The sequence below is a fragment of the Bufo bufo genome, chromosome 4, assembly GCF_905171765.1.
Source record: "Bufo bufo chromosome 4, aBufBuf1.1, whole genome shotgun sequence".
NCBI lineage: Eukaryota > Metazoa > Chordata > Amphibia > Anura > Bufonidae > Bufo > Bufo bufo.
Window position 1 is genome coordinate 42,273,217 of NC_053392.1, and position 17,002 is coordinate 42,290,218.

The following is a 17,002-nucleotide window of genomic DNA, read 5'->3' on the forward strand; positions in this document are numbered from 1 at the left end:
CTGCCCTTGCAGAGAGTCAGCCGTACCAGGTTAGTGTATATTGCACTACATCACCCAGAAACACCTATTGCACACAACTTGAGTACGCTGCACCTCTCTTTTGGCGTCACGAACAGGATACGCACGCTTTCTAGTGCAAGAAGCGTGAACTTTGTGCCTTATACAGTTGCCCTGTGACCAAAGTGACAATTTACCTGTTTTATTCAAGTGGACTTTGTGGACTGAAAATCATACCCAAAGTGTACCAAAAACCTCTAAAAAGCGCTGTGCAGTGTTGCGCTACCCAGAGGAAGAAAATCGCCGCATTGGAGTGTGGTTTTGTGGACTTTTTACAATCCTGCTTGCTGTCAGTGAATGGACAGCGTTTTGCTAAAGATGGCCACCGGCTGCCTGGAGTAAAGTTTCCCGCGCCGCTGGGGACATTCGTGGGCGGATCCCTGCAAAGACACAGAGAGTCCCGCCCCTCTTCATCATCGCACCGCCGCGGCCCGGCTTCTCCTGCGTCACCGCGGTCTCAGGACGTCCGGAACCTCGCGAGACTTGACCTGCGCAAGCCCGGCGATACCGGTAAGCACTTGTAACCGGAGGGAAGGGGAGTGTACCGGCCTCTTTAGTCGCCAGCGGCCACCTCTCAATAGACTACCATGTCAGAGCCAGGAGTACCTGAGCAGCCGGCCCCAGGAGAGCTTGCGGCTCCTAATAATCCTACAGCCCCCAGCATGATGCCCTTTACCATGCCTTACTATTTCGGGGCCCCATGGTTCCCCCGCTACAGGGGAGAGACCCATACCCTAAGGGACTTTAAAGAAAAGTTGCTGGCACTATTCCGATTGTACCCTATAAATGCCGATCAGCAAATGGAAATCCTGCTGGCACAACTGGAGGGAGCTGCCCGCAGGGAAGTGCTATCCTGGCCTGCTACTGAGCGGAGTACTCTAGAACAGATCTTCACCCGCCTCAGAGCCACTTTTGAAACTAGGACTGCCTCAGAGATAAAGATGCACTTCTTTGGCAAGAAACAGAAGTCCGGTGAGTCCCTCCGTGACTTTGCCCTATCACTTCAGGAGGCTTTAGGGGCTGTAATCCAGATAGATCCCAAAGAGGCTGATAACCGGGACCAGACCCTGAGGGAACAATTTATCAACGGGGTGTCTAGTGAACAAATAAGGACCCAGTTAAAGATGCTGTCCGCCCAGCACCCTAACAGTGCCTTTCTGGACTTTAAAGAACTGGCTATAAAAATTCTGGGGCCCACAGTATCTCCTGAGTTGAGCGCCCTATCTGAGTCATCAGCCTGCAAGCCAAAACCGCTTGTCACTAACCGAGCTGAGGCCGGCCAAGCTGTTCAAGTGTCAGCTACTGATACTATTGCCATGCTGACAGAACAAGTAAATCACCTCACTAAAAGTCTAGAGAAAGTGTGCAGAAAAATAGAGGAATGGGAAAAACCCATAATGCTAGAAGAAGAATTCCTGTCACCTCCTAGGCCGTTCCCACCTCCTTACCAAGAGACTCACCCCAGGGATCCTGGGAGGCGTAATAGAGGTCGCAAGAAGCCTGTGTGTACATACTGCAAAAAGCTGGGACACACAGAATCCACGTGCTGGCAGTTAAACGGGCAACCCCTGAGGCTGAGGACCACCCCTCGGGAGGTAGAACACTAGGTCCAGAGGATCCAAATTGGATGCCACGTTATGTAGGATCCCATCCTAAAATCAATATAGAGATCAACGGGGTCCCCTTTGAAGCCCTATTAGATACTGGGTCTCAGGTCACTACTATTCAGCTGCCTGCATTTGAAAAGTTCTGGGACACCAACCAGTTGACCCAACCGCCTGAATCCTGGGTGGAAATTATCGCCAGCAATGGCAAACCAGTAAAGGTTCATGGATACTGGGAACCCACCCTGCAGGTGGGAGAAGTAACCCTGCCTCAACAGGGAGTGATCGTAGTACAGGCCGGTGACAGAGGAGGACATCCTGTCATTCTAGGCACCAATGTCTTCAAGAACTGTTATTCAGAAATACTTGCTGTATTACATCAGACTTTGCCCACAGCTTCCTCTGCATCCAGAAGGGTGATTCAAAAGACTATTACTGTGTTAAGTGCCCAGCAGAGGTTTGCTAATGGGAAAGGAGAAATTTGTACTGCCAGGATCCGTGATATTAAGCCTGTGACTTTGCCTCCTAATTCTCAAACTCTTTTGTGGTGTCGTGCTGTCCTGGGAGTCGAAGGCCGAGATTATCCAGCCCTGGTGGAACCAATCCAGATGGAGGATTATCCTTATGTAAGAGCTGCCAAGTGCCTGGTGAACGTCTCCCAAGGTAAAGTACCTGTCCGTCTGATTAACCTGAGTAATCATCCTGTTGCGCTTACTAAGCATTGCAGTGTTGCCCAGCTGTCCCAGGTGTCCTTCCAAGACATCATTCGTCTTCCAGTGACGGAAAAGCCGCCAGCTGCAGTCAGCGGATGTTCGCCGGTGACCCAGCCACAAGTGCCCTGGTGGGAAGAGCTCCATGTAGGGGACGAGACTAACCCCCAACATCAACAAGAAGGGATTCTACAGCTTGTCAAGGAGCACCACCAGGCCTTCAGTAAGCATGCTACTGATTATGGAGAGGTGAGTGCCATACAACACACCATACCTACTGGCTCTCACCCTCCTATCAAGGAGAGATACAGACCTTTACCGCCTACTTCATATCAGACTGTAAAGGAAATGATTCAAGAGATGAAGGACTCTAATGTAATCCGGGACAGCCGTAGTCCGTGGGCTGCACCCCTGGTCCTTGTAAAGAAGAAGGATGGTGGTATCCGTTTCTGTGTGGATTATAGGAAAATTAATCAAATAACCCACAAAGATGCATACCCACTGCCCCGCATTGAGGAGTCACTAACTGCTCTGGGCTCTTCTGCCTATTTCTCCACCTTGGACTTGACCAGTGGCTACTGGCAAGTACCCATGGCCCCTGCAGATAGGGAAAAGACTGCTTTCACTACTCCCATGGGCCTGTATGAATTCAATTGTATGCCGTTCGGGCTATGTAATGCCCCGGGGACTTTCCAGAGACTAATGGAACGGTGTTTGGGTCACAAAAACTTCGAAACAGTGCTGCTGTATCTAGATGACGTCATTGTGTATTCAAAAACATATGAAGACCATCTGAAACATTTGGCAGAAGTATTTGAAATCCTTATCAAATATGGCTTGAAGGTAAAGCCATCCAAGTGTCACCTGCTCAAACCTGCGGTAAAATACCTGGGGCATGTGGTAAGCGGAGAGGGCGTGCAACCTGACCCTGATAAATTAGCAGCTGTCCGTAATTGGCCGGTTCCTACTACCGTCAAAGAGGTGAGGAGTTTTCTTGGTTTTGCCGGCTACTATAGACGTTTTATCCCCCATTTTGCTCAAATAGCTGATCCTATCCAGGAACTCTTGAGGGGGCAACCCAAAAAGAGTCCTAGAACTCCTGTGCCCATTGAGTGGAATGAGAAAAGAGAGATAGCGTTCCAATTGCTAAAAAAGAAACTGACCGAGCCTCCAGTGTTAGGTTATCCAGATTATAACAAGCCCTTCCATCTCTATACTGATGCTAGCAAGCGAGGCCTGGGAGCTGTGTTAGCCCAAATCCAAGAGGGAAAAGAGAGAGTGATAGCATATGCAAGCCGCTCCCTGAAAGGAGCTGAGAAAAATGACCAGAATTATAGTTCCTTCAAACTAGAGTTCCTGGCATTAGTGTGGGCGGTGACAGAAAAATTCAAGGATTATCTAGCCGCCACCCCGTTCATTGCATTCACTGACAATAACCCTCTAGCACATCTAAATACAGCTAAATTGGGGGCCTTGGAGCAGAGATGGGCCTCTCGCCTTGCCAACTATAATTTCTCTGTAAAGTATCGTGCTGGACGTACTAATGATAATGCTGATGCTTTATCCAGGCTTCCCACAGAGACAGCTCCTGATGATGTGCGAGATGCTTGGGAAGATGTAGAGATGCCGGCTTTCTATAACAAATTTGCTCAACAGGATCAGGCTCGAGCTACCAATGACAGAGCTGCAGTTCCTTCACCCTCCAGTAGGCCTGATCCTAAAGAAGAAAGGTGGGTGAAACTACAGTCTGAAAGTAGAGTGCTGGGTGAGTTGTTGGACTTCATTACTAGTGGCAGAGCCCCTGAGAGGATTCGGCGTAAGAGTGCAGATCCCGAACTCATCAAACTGTGGAGACAGCGCCATCAACTCTTCATACAAAAGGGCCTATTGCTACGGAGAAGCCTAGACCCAGTGTCCAACGAAAGAGTACACCAGATTCTCATACCCCGACGAGATGCAGGTATGGTGTTGGAGATGTACCACAATCAATCCGGTCACTTTGGGGTCCAAAAGACTGAGGCTACTATCCGCCAGCGGTTTTACTGGGTGGGCATGAGAGAAGACATGGAAAAGTGGTGTCGAGAGTGTGTAGCCTGTGCCTTGAAACGAAGTGAGCACCATGATCAGAGGGCACCACTAAGACCCATTGTAAGTACCCGTCCTCTTGAACTTGTCGCCATCGACCATGTAAAACTGGAGCCTAGTCGCTCAGGGTATGCTTATGCCATGACTATTATTGACCATTTCACAAAGTTTGTTGTAGCAGTGCCTGTGAGAGACCAGACAGCCAAGACTACAGCCGAAATGTTCTGGAAGCACTTTCTCCTGCCCTATGGATGTCCAGAAAAGATCCTCACCGATCAAGGACCTGCTTTTGAGTCCCATCTGTTCCATGAACTGTGCCGCTTACACAACTGTAAGAAGATCCGGACGACGGCCTACCATCCTCAAGGTAACGGATTATGTGAAAAAATGAATCAGACCTTGATAGAGATGCTGAGGGCCGTGCCTCCTGAAAACAGAGGAGATTGGCCCAGTCTGTTGCCACAGCTCATGTTCACATACAATCATACCATACATTTTTCCACCGGGTATACCCCTTTTTACTTGATGTTTGGGCGCCAAGGGACATTGCCTGCTGATCATTCATTGGACATACATGTGCCTGATTGCATTAACCCATTACCTAACACCGACTGGGTTGCTGAGCACCAAAGGCGATTGGATGCAGCCAAAGCCATTGTTCAGGAACGTATGGACTTTGCTAGAGACCGACAGCAGAGAGACTATGATCAGGCAGCCCATGCAGAACCCTTGACCATAGGGGCCGTGGTATGGTTAAAGAATAACCGTCGTACCAGCAAATTGGACAGTAAGTGGGAGCGAAGTCCCTATGTTGTCACTGCAATCCCAAATGTTGGAACTCACACTTATGAGATCACCCGGGAAGACAAGGGATCCCAAATTGTACACCGAAACCGATTAAAGCTCTGCCTGACACCAGAACCTAGTGACGAGAGTTCTGGATCTGAATATCCTGTGTCAGAGTCAGCACTACAGCCCGAGGATCCTATGCAGGCTGTTAGTAATCTGAGGTATGACGCTGATCCCATGCATTGGCTTCTGACACCTTGGTTGAACTTGCTGGTGCCTGCTCCGGCACCTACTGTAGCTTCACCTCCAGAAGAGCCGGTTCAAGATGCTCCGGATCCAGTACCCCCTCTCGTTGATATTGTTGTTCCAGTTGTTCCTGTTGTTCCAGTTGTTCCTGACCAAGGTCTCACGGATGGAGACCCTCCTGTTGCTCCTCTCTCGTCTACCTCGTTGCTAAGGGGAGAGGAGACCCCTGTTTTGAGAAGGTCTACCCGGATGACCAGGGGACGCCCACCAGTCCGTTTAGGAGACTTTGATTATTCTGGTGGTGTCTCCTCCCAAACAGTTGCCACGGGCAATACCTTACTTGACATTTGTGCGCAAGAATGGACTCCTCCACGTGAGCCCTTGCCTGTGATACACCCACGGGAAACTCCTGGGTAGTTCCGTTATTATACTGTTTTACCGTTTCCTACTGTTCTAATATGGACTTATTCATTGTCATGGACTATCCTGGTTATAATGTTACGCTGTGCCAGGTCAGCGCCCCCGTTCCATTCATTATCCTGAGAGAAGAGAACGACGCCCCTTGTCACTACCCTTCACCTTTGCCAATTGGACCTGATGTAAATGTAAATGCAGATGAATTACATGTATGTATGCCTGCATGTCTCTATTTTCTATTTCAGGTAGAGATTCCAGTTGGGCGACCCATGATGGAGTACGAGGTCGTACTCAGCTTAAAGCAGTGGGGTATGTAGTGTACGGGAACTGTAATACCCGTCACTACCAAAGTGTCACTTGGTGTGCTGTCGTCCCTCCTTAATTATGGAGAAGTTGGTATATGTCAGTTTTATAAATTGTCATGTAATGTAATGTTATGTATTTCCCTGTTACTGTGAAACTTGCATGTACAGGCCTGCAGGGGTGTCATTCCAGCTTCTAGTCGCTAGAGGGAGCTAGAGAGCCCTAGTTTATATAAGGCCAGACAGGGAAGCAAAAGGCAGTCTAGACCACAGCTCAGAAGTTTCTAGAGCCTGAGGAAGTGTCCAGAAGCTGAGAGAGACAGAGGCAAAGATCAGGAAAGCCAGAGGTACTCAGAAAGACAGAGGAGGTACTGATAAAAGCCATAGCCAAGGATATAAAGCCAGAATTAGGTTAATGGGCCTTGGTGAAGAATTGCTGTATTCCAGGATCAGACAGAATTAGAGTGCAAGCTCCTGTGCTGCAAGTCCTGTGTTCAACACTCTGTAATTACCCTGCTATAACTGAATTGCCTGCATCGACCGAATTGCAAAATCAACTGTATGCTTAGGAACTGCATTTCCTATATTGTCTCTGCTTGGAAAACTACTAAAGTTGGAGTTCTGTTTTAAGGCTACGTTTCCTCAATTTATTCCTGCATCCGCAAACGGCGTGCCACCGTTTACTTGGCACTGGCGTCACGAACTATCTTTACCTATACCTGCCCTTGCAGAGAGTCAGCCGTACCAGGTTAGTGTATATTGCACTACATCACCCAGAAACACCTATTGCACACAACTTGAGTACGCTGCACTATGACATTGTCTGCCTACCTTTAAGTCTTCTGAAATACTGACCCCTAAATCCCTTTCCTCAGATACTGAGGTTAGGACTGTATCACTGATTTTATATTCTGCTCTTGGGTTTTTACGCCCCAGGTGCATTATCTTGCACTTAACATTAAATTTTAGTTGTCAGATTTTTGACCATTCCTCTAGTTTTCCTAAATCCTTTTCCATTTGGTGTATCCCTCCAGGAACATCAACCCTGTTACAAATCTTTGTGTCATCAGCAAAAAGACATACCTTACCATCGAGGCCTTCTGCAATTTCGCTGATAAAGATATTAAACAATATGGGTCCCAGAACAGATCCCTGAGGTACCCCACTGGTAACAAGACCATGGTCTGAATGTACTCCATTGACTACAACCCTCTGTTGCCTGTCCCTCAGCCACTGCCTAATCCATTCAACAATATGGGAGTCCAAGCCCAAAGACTCTAATTTATTGATAAGCCTTCTGTGTGGGACAGTATCGAAAGCCTTACTGAAGTCTAGATAAGCGATGTCTACTGCACCTCCGCCATCTATTATTTTAGTCACCCAATCAAAAAAATAAATACGATTAGTTTGACATGATCTCCCTGAAGTAAACCCATGCTGTTTTTCATCTTTTAATCCATGGGATTTTAGATGTTCCACAATCCTCGACTTGAGTATGGTTTCCATTAATTTCCCCACTATTGATGTCAGGCTTACTGGCCTATAGTTGCCCGATTCCTCCCTACTACCTTTCTTGTGAATGGGCACAAAATTTGCTAATTTCCAATCTTCTGGGACGACTCCTGTTACCAGTGATTGGTTAAATAAATCTGTTAATGGTTTTGCTCTTTTAATAGCTTTGGGTGTATCCCATCAGGCCCCTGTGACTTATTTGTATTAATTTTAGACAGCTGACTAAGGGCTCTTTCACACCTGCGTTGTTGTCTTCCGGCATAGAGTTCCGTCGTCGGGGCTCTATGCCGGAAGAATCCTGATCAGGATTATCCTAATGCATTCTGAATGGAGAGAAATCCGTTCAGGATGCATCAGGATGTCTTCAGTTCCGGAACGGAACGTTTTTTGGCCGGAGAAAATACCGCAGCATGCTGCGCTTTTTGCTCCGGCCAAAAATCCGGAACACTTGCCGCAAGGCCGGATCCGGAATTAATGCCCATTGAAAGGCATTGATCCGGATCCGGCCTTAAGCTAAACGTCGTTTCGGCGCATTGCCGCATCCGACATTTAGCTTTTTCAGAGTGGTTACCATGGCTGCCGGGACGCTAAAGTCCTGGCAGCCATGGTAAAGTGTAGTGGGGAGCGGGGGAGCAGTGTACTTACCGTCCGTGCGGCTCCCCGGGCGCTCCAGAGTGACGTCAGGGCGCCCCAAGCGCATGGATCATGTGATCACATGGATCACGTCATCCATGCGCATGGGGCGCTCTGACGTCATTCTGGAGCGCCCGGGGAGCCGCACGGACTGTAAGTATACCGCTCCCCCGCTCCCCGCTCCTACTATGGCAACCAGGACTTTAATAGCGTCCTGGGTGCCATAGTAACACTGAACGCATTTGGAAGACGGTTCCGTCTTCAAATGCTTTCAGTACACTTGCGTTTTTCCGGATCCGGAGTGTAATTCCGGCAAGTGGAGTACACGCCGGATCCGGACAACGCAAGTGTGAAAGAGGCCTTAGAACCTCTTCCTCTGTAAAGACACATGCATCAACAGATTAATTAGTCTTCCTTCCTAACTGAGGTCCTTTTCCTTCATTTTCCTTTGTAAAAACTGAACAGAAGTATTCATTGAGGCAGTCAGCTAGTTCTTTATCTTCTTCCATATACCTTCCTTCTTTTGTTTTTAATTTGGTAATTCCTTGTTTTAGTTTCCTTTTTTTATTTATGTATCTGAAGAATGCCTTATCACCTTTTTTCCCTGACTGAGCTAATTTCTCTTCTGTCTGTGCTTTAGAAGCTCTTATAACTTGTTTGGCCTCTCTCTGCCTAATCTTATAAATTTGCCTGTCATCCTCGTTTTTTTATTTTTATAATTACTAAATGCAGGGGCGTAACGATCGCGGTCGCAGGGGGTGCGACTGCGACCGGGCCCGGCGGGGGGAGGGGGCCCGCTGTACTAACATGTAATGAAGAGCTGTGACGGGGCCCGGCATGAAGTACAGTGACAATGCCAGCCCCGTCAGGGCGCTCCATTACACGTTTAATATTATGAGGCAAGGTGGGGGAGGTTTGCGCAGAGAGGGGGAGGAGGAAGAGGGGGGACGCGCGCACTCACTCATATACACTCGGCCCGGCAGTTCTTGTCACTGCCGGGCTGTCTCCAGATCATCAGTGAAGCAGGAGCTCTAGCGCTCCCTCTGCTTGCCGCACATCGCGCTGCTGGCTGTGGGAGGAGCTCTGAAGGCCCGGGAAACTGCCTTCAGTACAGCCAGCAGCGCGATGTGAGTGTGGCAGTGAAACATCAGGGAAGAGGGTAAGTATGTTTTTTTTTTTTTTTGCAGACTGGGGGCAAAGGGGAAGGGGGGGCACAAAAGTGTGCATCTCTACTGAGGGGGCACCTAATCTGTCATAACTACTGTGAGGGGGGCACATATAAAGGCATTACTATGAGGGGGCACATATATCAACTACTGTGAGGGGGGGCACATAATCTGGCATAACCACTGTGAGGGGTACATATGTGGGCATATCTAATGTGAGGGGCACATAATCTAGCATAACCACTGTAGGGGGGCACGTATCTGGTCATTACTGTGAGGGGCAAATAATCTGGCATAACTACTGTGAGTGGGCACATATCTGGTCATAACTACTGTGAGGGGGAACATATCTGGCCATAACTACTGTGAGGGGCACATATCTTGCTATATCCACTGTGAGGGGCACATATCTGGGCATATCCACTGTGAGGGGCACATATCTGGGCATATCCACTGTGAAGGGGGCACATATCTGGGCATAACTACTGTGAAGGGGGCACATATCTGGCATAAATACCGTGAGGGGGCACATATTTGGCATAACTCCTGTTAGGGGGCACATATTTGGCATATCTACTGTTAGGGGGCACATATCTGGGCATAACTACTGTGACAGGAACAAAGGTGGGCTTAATTACTGTGAAAGGCCACAAGGTGGGCATTAGTACTGTGAGGGGCCACAATGTGGGCATTAGTACTGTGTGGTAGCACTTAGGGGAAATGTCCTAAATTACCCTGCTATACATTGGCATAGCTCAGTCTACCAGGCCAGCACAGCGCCCCCTGCTGGTGATTTCATAGGGGCAGTCACCATCCCTTCCTTATGTGATTATTCATTTTTTTCTCTATCACCACAGGGACCTTGTTCTGGATCCAGTGGATATCACGCCGAAGCCAGCGACACCCTGGATGAGGTAGGACCAGATTTTATTAGGACTGGGTTAGTGTAGCCATGCATTGGGCTTAGGGCTCTTTAACACAAGCGGATCCCGTGTGGCTAATCCGCTGTGTGAAAGAGTGCCAAGCCCCGCTCCGGACAGCAGAGACACGTAGCAGTAACATAATTGATAATGCTCTGTGCCTCTCTATGATCGTTTTGCTACAAACTCACAGTGACAACTTTATCTCACTGTGATTTTGTAGTAAAAAGGTCACAGAGAGGCACGGAGCATTATCAATCATGTTACTGCTCCGTGTCTCTGCTGTCCGGAATGGAGCTTGGCCCTCATTCACGCAGCGGACTAACCACAAGGGAAAGAGCCCTTCGTAAGAAAATCTGCCGCTTCTTTGTAAAAAGGGGGGGGGGGGGGGGGGCCCGATCCAAAGTTTGCACTGGGGCCCATAACACTCTAGTTACGCCACTGACTAAATGCTATCTTACCACAGTGGTCTCTTCCTTTTTTTGCTTTTACTGACAAGCCTAATGCAATTTTCTGTTGCCTTCAATAGTGCCACTTTTAAGTAGTCCCATTTCTCCTGGACTCCATTGAAACTGTCCCAATCTAATAGGGACTCGTATACCACTAATCTAATTTTAGAAAAGTCTGTTTTTCTAAAATCTAAAACTTTTGTTTTTGCGTGGTTTAAATCAGTCACTGTACTTATAGTAAACCACACTGACTGGTGATCACTAGATCCCAAGCTTTCCCCTACAGTAATATCAGATACCAAATTCCCATTTGTGAATACTAAATCTAAAATGGCCTCCTCCCGGGTTGGCTCCTCAACTACTTGCTGTAGAGATAATCCCAGTAGGGAATTTAGAATATCTGTACTCCTGGCAGAACTAGCTATTTTGGTTTTCCAGTTTACATCAGGAAGATTAAAGTCTCCCATAATGATAACTTCCCCCTTCAATGTCATTTTAGCTATTTCCTCAACTAGTAGATCGTCTAATTCTTTGACTTGGCTAGGTGGTCTATATATCACACCTACACGAGTTACCTTATGATTATCAAGCTGCAAGGTAACCCAAACTGACTCTAAATTGGTCTCGCTAACTTGTATTAAATTAGATTTTATTCTATCTTTTTCACTCAGGGCCACCCCTCCCCCTTCTTGTCTTCTCTGTCTTTCCTATATAGAGAGAACCCTGGTATTGTTATATCCCAGTCATTACTTCCATTGAACCATGTCTCAGTAACAGCCACTAAATCTATATTCTCAGATGCCATTATAGCCTCAAGTTCATTGATCTTATTCCCTAAACTGCGAGCATTTGTAGACAAGACTCTGAGCTTGTCATTTCTTAACCTATGTGCTACTGGCATCTTCTGGCATTGTTCTGGGGGCAGTCGGACTGCTGGATTGTCACTCTTTTGCCCCCCTTTCCTAGTTTAAATGCTCCTTAGCAAATACTTGGAACTGTTCACCGAGGACATTCGTTCCCTTGAGAGAAAGATGCAAACCATCTTTCTTGTACAGTTCTTTTCCATTCCAACGAGAGCTAACATTTGACACAAAGCCAAACCCTTGGTTCAGACACCATTTACCAAGCCATACATTGAATTCCTTAATGCGCATCTTCCTGTCATGCTGAAGGTTATGCACAGGCAAAACTGCAGAGAATGAAACAGATGATGCAACCTCTCATATATCATTTCCAAGTGTGTGAAAAGCTTCCTTCACCTTTGAAACCTCATTGCAAGCCAGATCTTTTGTCCCAAGATGGACAATGACATCCACCTCCCTTTCCTGCTTTGCTTGCCTAACAATATTAAGAATACGTCGTCTATCCCTGCTAGCTGTAGCACCAGGGAGACATCTCACAACACCATTTTCCTTAAACTTCACACCTCTTATGATGGAATCGCCTACCAACAGCTGCTTACTATCAGTCCTCACCTTCTCCTTTTTGTCTTTGGCTGCAGTCTTGCATACTTTAGGCATGGGAGATAATTGTTTCTCACCCACTGTGCTTGAGCCATCCTCCATGTTGCTCTTGCACTCTGAAAGTGCTGCAAATGAATTATGGAGAGCCACAGACTGTGGGACATGTCTTCTATCAACAACTCTCAGTCTACCAGAACCTGCTATAACCCATCTTCCATTTCTAGGGGGCCTCTGTGGCAGTGGCATTGCAACGTTCTCAGCCTGAGTTTGTTTAACGGTTAATTTACAAATCTCAGATTTCAAAAATGCAATTTCCTGCTGTATTATGGAGAGCTGTCTACAGATCAGACAGCATTCAAACCTCTGAAGAGTGGAACCTGAAATAAAAGCTCAATTCCTGCACAGAACCAGGTCTGCCATTTTAAAGAGGGGAAAGATTTTAAACAAACAAATCTTACTTTTTTAGATTGTATCCACCTCCAGATTACCTCCTGAGTATCTCCAATGCACTTATAAAAATCAGCACTTGAAAAATCAGCAAGCTATAATTAGGCAAGCTAATACTATGTGGTTATACACTCACCTAAAGAATTATTAGGAACACCTGTTCTATTTCTCATTAATGCGATTATCTAGTCAACCAATCACATGGCAGTTGCTTCAATGCATTTAGGGGGTGGTCCTGGTCAAGACAATCTCCTGAACTCCAAACTGAATGTCAGAATAGGAAAGAAAGGTGATTTAAGCAATTTTGAGCGTGGCATGGTTGTTGGTGCCAGACGGGCCGGTCTGAGTATTTCACAATCTGCTCAGTTACTGGGATTTTCACGCACAACCATTTCTAGGGTTTACAAAGAATGGTGTGAAAAGGGAAAAACATCCAGTATGCGGCAGTCCTGTGGGCGAAAATGCCTTGTTGATGCTAGAGGTCAGAGAAGAATGGGCCGACTGATTCAAGCTGATAGAAGAGCAACGTTGACTGAAATAACCACTCGTTACAACTGAGGTATGCAGCAAAGCATTTGTGAAGCCACAACACGCACAACCTTGAGGAGGATGGGCTACAACAGCAGAAGACCCCACCGGGTACCACTCATCTCCACTACAAATAGGAAAAAGAGGCTACAATTTGCACAAGCTCACCAAAATTGGACTGTTGAAGACTGGAAAAATGGTTTCTTGAACATGACAATGAGTTCACTGTACTAAAATGGCCCCCACAGTCACCAGATCTCAACCCAATAGAGCATCTTTGGGATGTGGTGGAACGGGAGCTTCGTGCCCTGGATGTGCATCCCTCAAATCTCCATCAACTGCAAGATGCTATCCTATCAATATGGGCCAACATTTCTAAAGAATGCTATCAGCACCTTGTGGAATCAATGCCACGTAGAATTAAGGCAGTTCTGAAGGCAAAAGGGGGTCCAACACCGTATTAGTATGGTGTTCCTAATTATTCTTTAGGTGAGTGTATATACACACACTCCCACAAAAGCTCCTCACCCAACAACAAATTTAACACCTTAAGCACCTATGCTCATTTGCAATCAGACAATAGTGATAACCTGTCTAACATTTTCCTTACCTGTTTTGAAACACTGTGTCTGAGTATCCACCAGAAACACCCCTGAAGTTCTGCTGTTTTGAAACACAGTGTCTGAGTATCCACCAGAAACACCGCTGAAGTTCTACTACAGTGGAAGATCTCTAAGTTAGTCTAAGTTAGTCTCCTGAATATCTCCAATGCACTTATAAAAATCAGCACTTGAAAAATCAGCAAGCTATAATTGAACTGTTAGTTGACAGGACCGCAGCTCCCTGCGCCCGTGGGGGTATGGGAGGGCGCGCAGCTTAAAAGGAACACTGGCAGCATCCAGCAGCAGTGTTTAACTGCTGTGTGGATGCCGCCCCCTCAAAAATACTGAAAACTGACGCCTGAGTTGAGATTCTCAGCTCGCCTCATGGCAGAAACGGCCCTGCCCAGGGGGAATTTTGTATTACATGGCAGCTGTGCATAGAGGCCTAAAGTTGGCCACACATTGGCCAACATGGCTTGTTGACTTGTTTGGCTATATCTCCAGACAACATCATACACATGCATGCTCATGAAGGGAGGGGGGGTTGAGTTCTTACCCACATGGTAAGAAAATTGGTGGTTTCAGACGGCATAAGTTTAATGTGTATGCTTATTTGAGTTTTTAAAAAAAAAGTTTACATAGTGGTTATGATTGAGCTGCTCTAATGTTTTTTTCAGCCGTATTATTTCCTGTTTCAGCTGCACAGCTAGATGCATTTCACTCAAAAGCAGGGGTATCTCCCTTCTATGGAAGTCTGACAGCATGTACTTTGCCTTACTTTCCACTATGTTTGTTTTTAGCTCCGGAGCTCACAGAACAGATAAAGAAGGGAAATCACATTTACAGAAAGGCAGGAGGCTTCTGTGATGTTCAGAAACAGTGTAGAAGCAGACTTTTTATCAGGCTCAGGATATCAGCTAGCTCTGACTCGCCCCCACTTCCTCTCTGCCATCTTCTAAGTTTCTGTTACTCGGTACGAATCTTGCCTGACAGCGGGTAGTGGACTGCAAGTTAGGTGGAAGTGAGCCCCCTAGTGGCCAATACTTTACAGCTTTTTTTCAGGTGGTTGCAGGCAGATTTTTTTAATTAAGTGATTTAGAAATTTGGTAGTTACACCATTCTCTACTAAAGGAAATGAAATTGTGTGAAGGAATAGTGACTCTTTAAGTCTGCCATGATGGATGTCTTGAGCAGGGGACACTCTACCTCAATTACATCAATCCACATGTAGTAGGTAATTTTTATTTTTTTATTAAGGTCAGATACGTCTTCATAACATTTACTGCATGGATGATTCTTAATATTCTAGCTAATTTCCATCTAGGAAAAATATTATGTACAACGGGGTGCATAGGTATAATGAGAATTCCGGTGGGCGGCTTCTGCTGGATCATAAATGATACCACTTATATCTGTATGCTTCAGATCACCGGCCGGTGATGGAGGACTGCTGCTCGGCAGCTACCCCAACCTTCAAGGTGATCCCTGACGTCACCAAGGATGAAACATCCAGGCATCAAATAGACACCACTTTGGCATAAACCATACATAATCATGCTGAACAGGGATTGAGGTACCTTGGGCCAAGCAGAGGAAATGATTCTGAGGGCCATCTATACAGAACAGGTACACGTCCGCTATTAAAGGGGTTGTCCGCTTTGTAATGCCATACCAGAATGCGTAATGATATAAGAACCTCCTTAGCCCGCATGGAGTTGTCCACTCTCGTGCCGATGGGTAGGGGTGCAGGACATCCAGGTAGGCAATGCACGCCCTTTATCTGTGCCCCTATCCATGGGCATCAGAGGGGGAGAATACATGTGGGTTAAGGTTAGGCGAAGACACAGATCCAGGATATCCAGGTAAGCCTTTATTTGTGCCTATGATTACCGCTTGCAGCACATGCACAGTAAAAGACAGGAGCATCATTTTGAAAAGTCTATGGATACCGAAGCCTGTTTGCACCCCTATACACGGGCACCAGAGGGGAAAACTCCATGTGGGTTAAGGTTAGGGAAGTTCCACACCTGCGGTAAAGCAATCAGTCAGGACTCAGGCGGTTCTGGCAGAGGAACAGCCTGGCAGAGTTCACCGTAACCTGCCTAGCCGGATACTGCAGTTCAACTCCAGACACCGCTGACTAGGATGATGTATTGTAAGGGTATTTTTTAAGCACTGATTGGTTCTGTCCCTTTAATTCTGTTCCCTTTTATTATTACTAGTGTTGATCGAGCACCAAAGTGCTCGGTTGCTCGGGTGCTCGAGTAGAACACTTTGGGATGCTCGGGTGCTCTACAGAACACCAGAGCACAATGGGAGTCAATGAACCCGAGCATTAAACCAGGCACCCCCTGCTCTGAAGAGGGGGGGGTGTCTGGTTCACATGAAAAGGTCAAAAATTGATGGAAACACCACTGATATGGTTCGGGAACAGCATGGGGAGGATGTCTGGATGCATCTTGGACTCCCAGGTCGCTGCTGGGAACGATGTTGTCCGAGTAGTACACCAATTTTACAGACTGACAATAATACGCACAAAACCGAAGATAAAATCGATTTTAGAGGAAAAATTATTAGGAAACATTCTTTCCTGTATATTTACATGTATATAAAGTGCAAGTACTGCCAAAAATTACAAGGAAAAGGCACTCCGATACAACCTGTAGATCACATACAGGAGGGCCTCATTCACATTGTGGTACAATTGTTCAGGTGGTGGGACTTCTACACTCATAAAGCCTATGCACTAAGTCAAAAGGCTGCCAAAAATGACAAGGTACCGGCACTCCTCCAATACACCCTTTATTACACATAAAGGAGGGCATCATACACACCCTTGAAAAATTATGATTGATGGCCTGCTGGTGACACTCAGAAACATTAGGAGTAAGGTCCTGCTGGTGACCATCTAAAACATTAGGGGTGAGGGTCTGCTGCTGAGCTGACCCTCTAAAATATTAGGGGCGAGGGCCTGTTGGTTATCTGACCATCTAAAACATTATGGGTAAGGGCCTGCTGGTGACTCTCTAAAACATTAGGAGCGAGGGCAGCCTAATAAGCATTAGTGTTGAG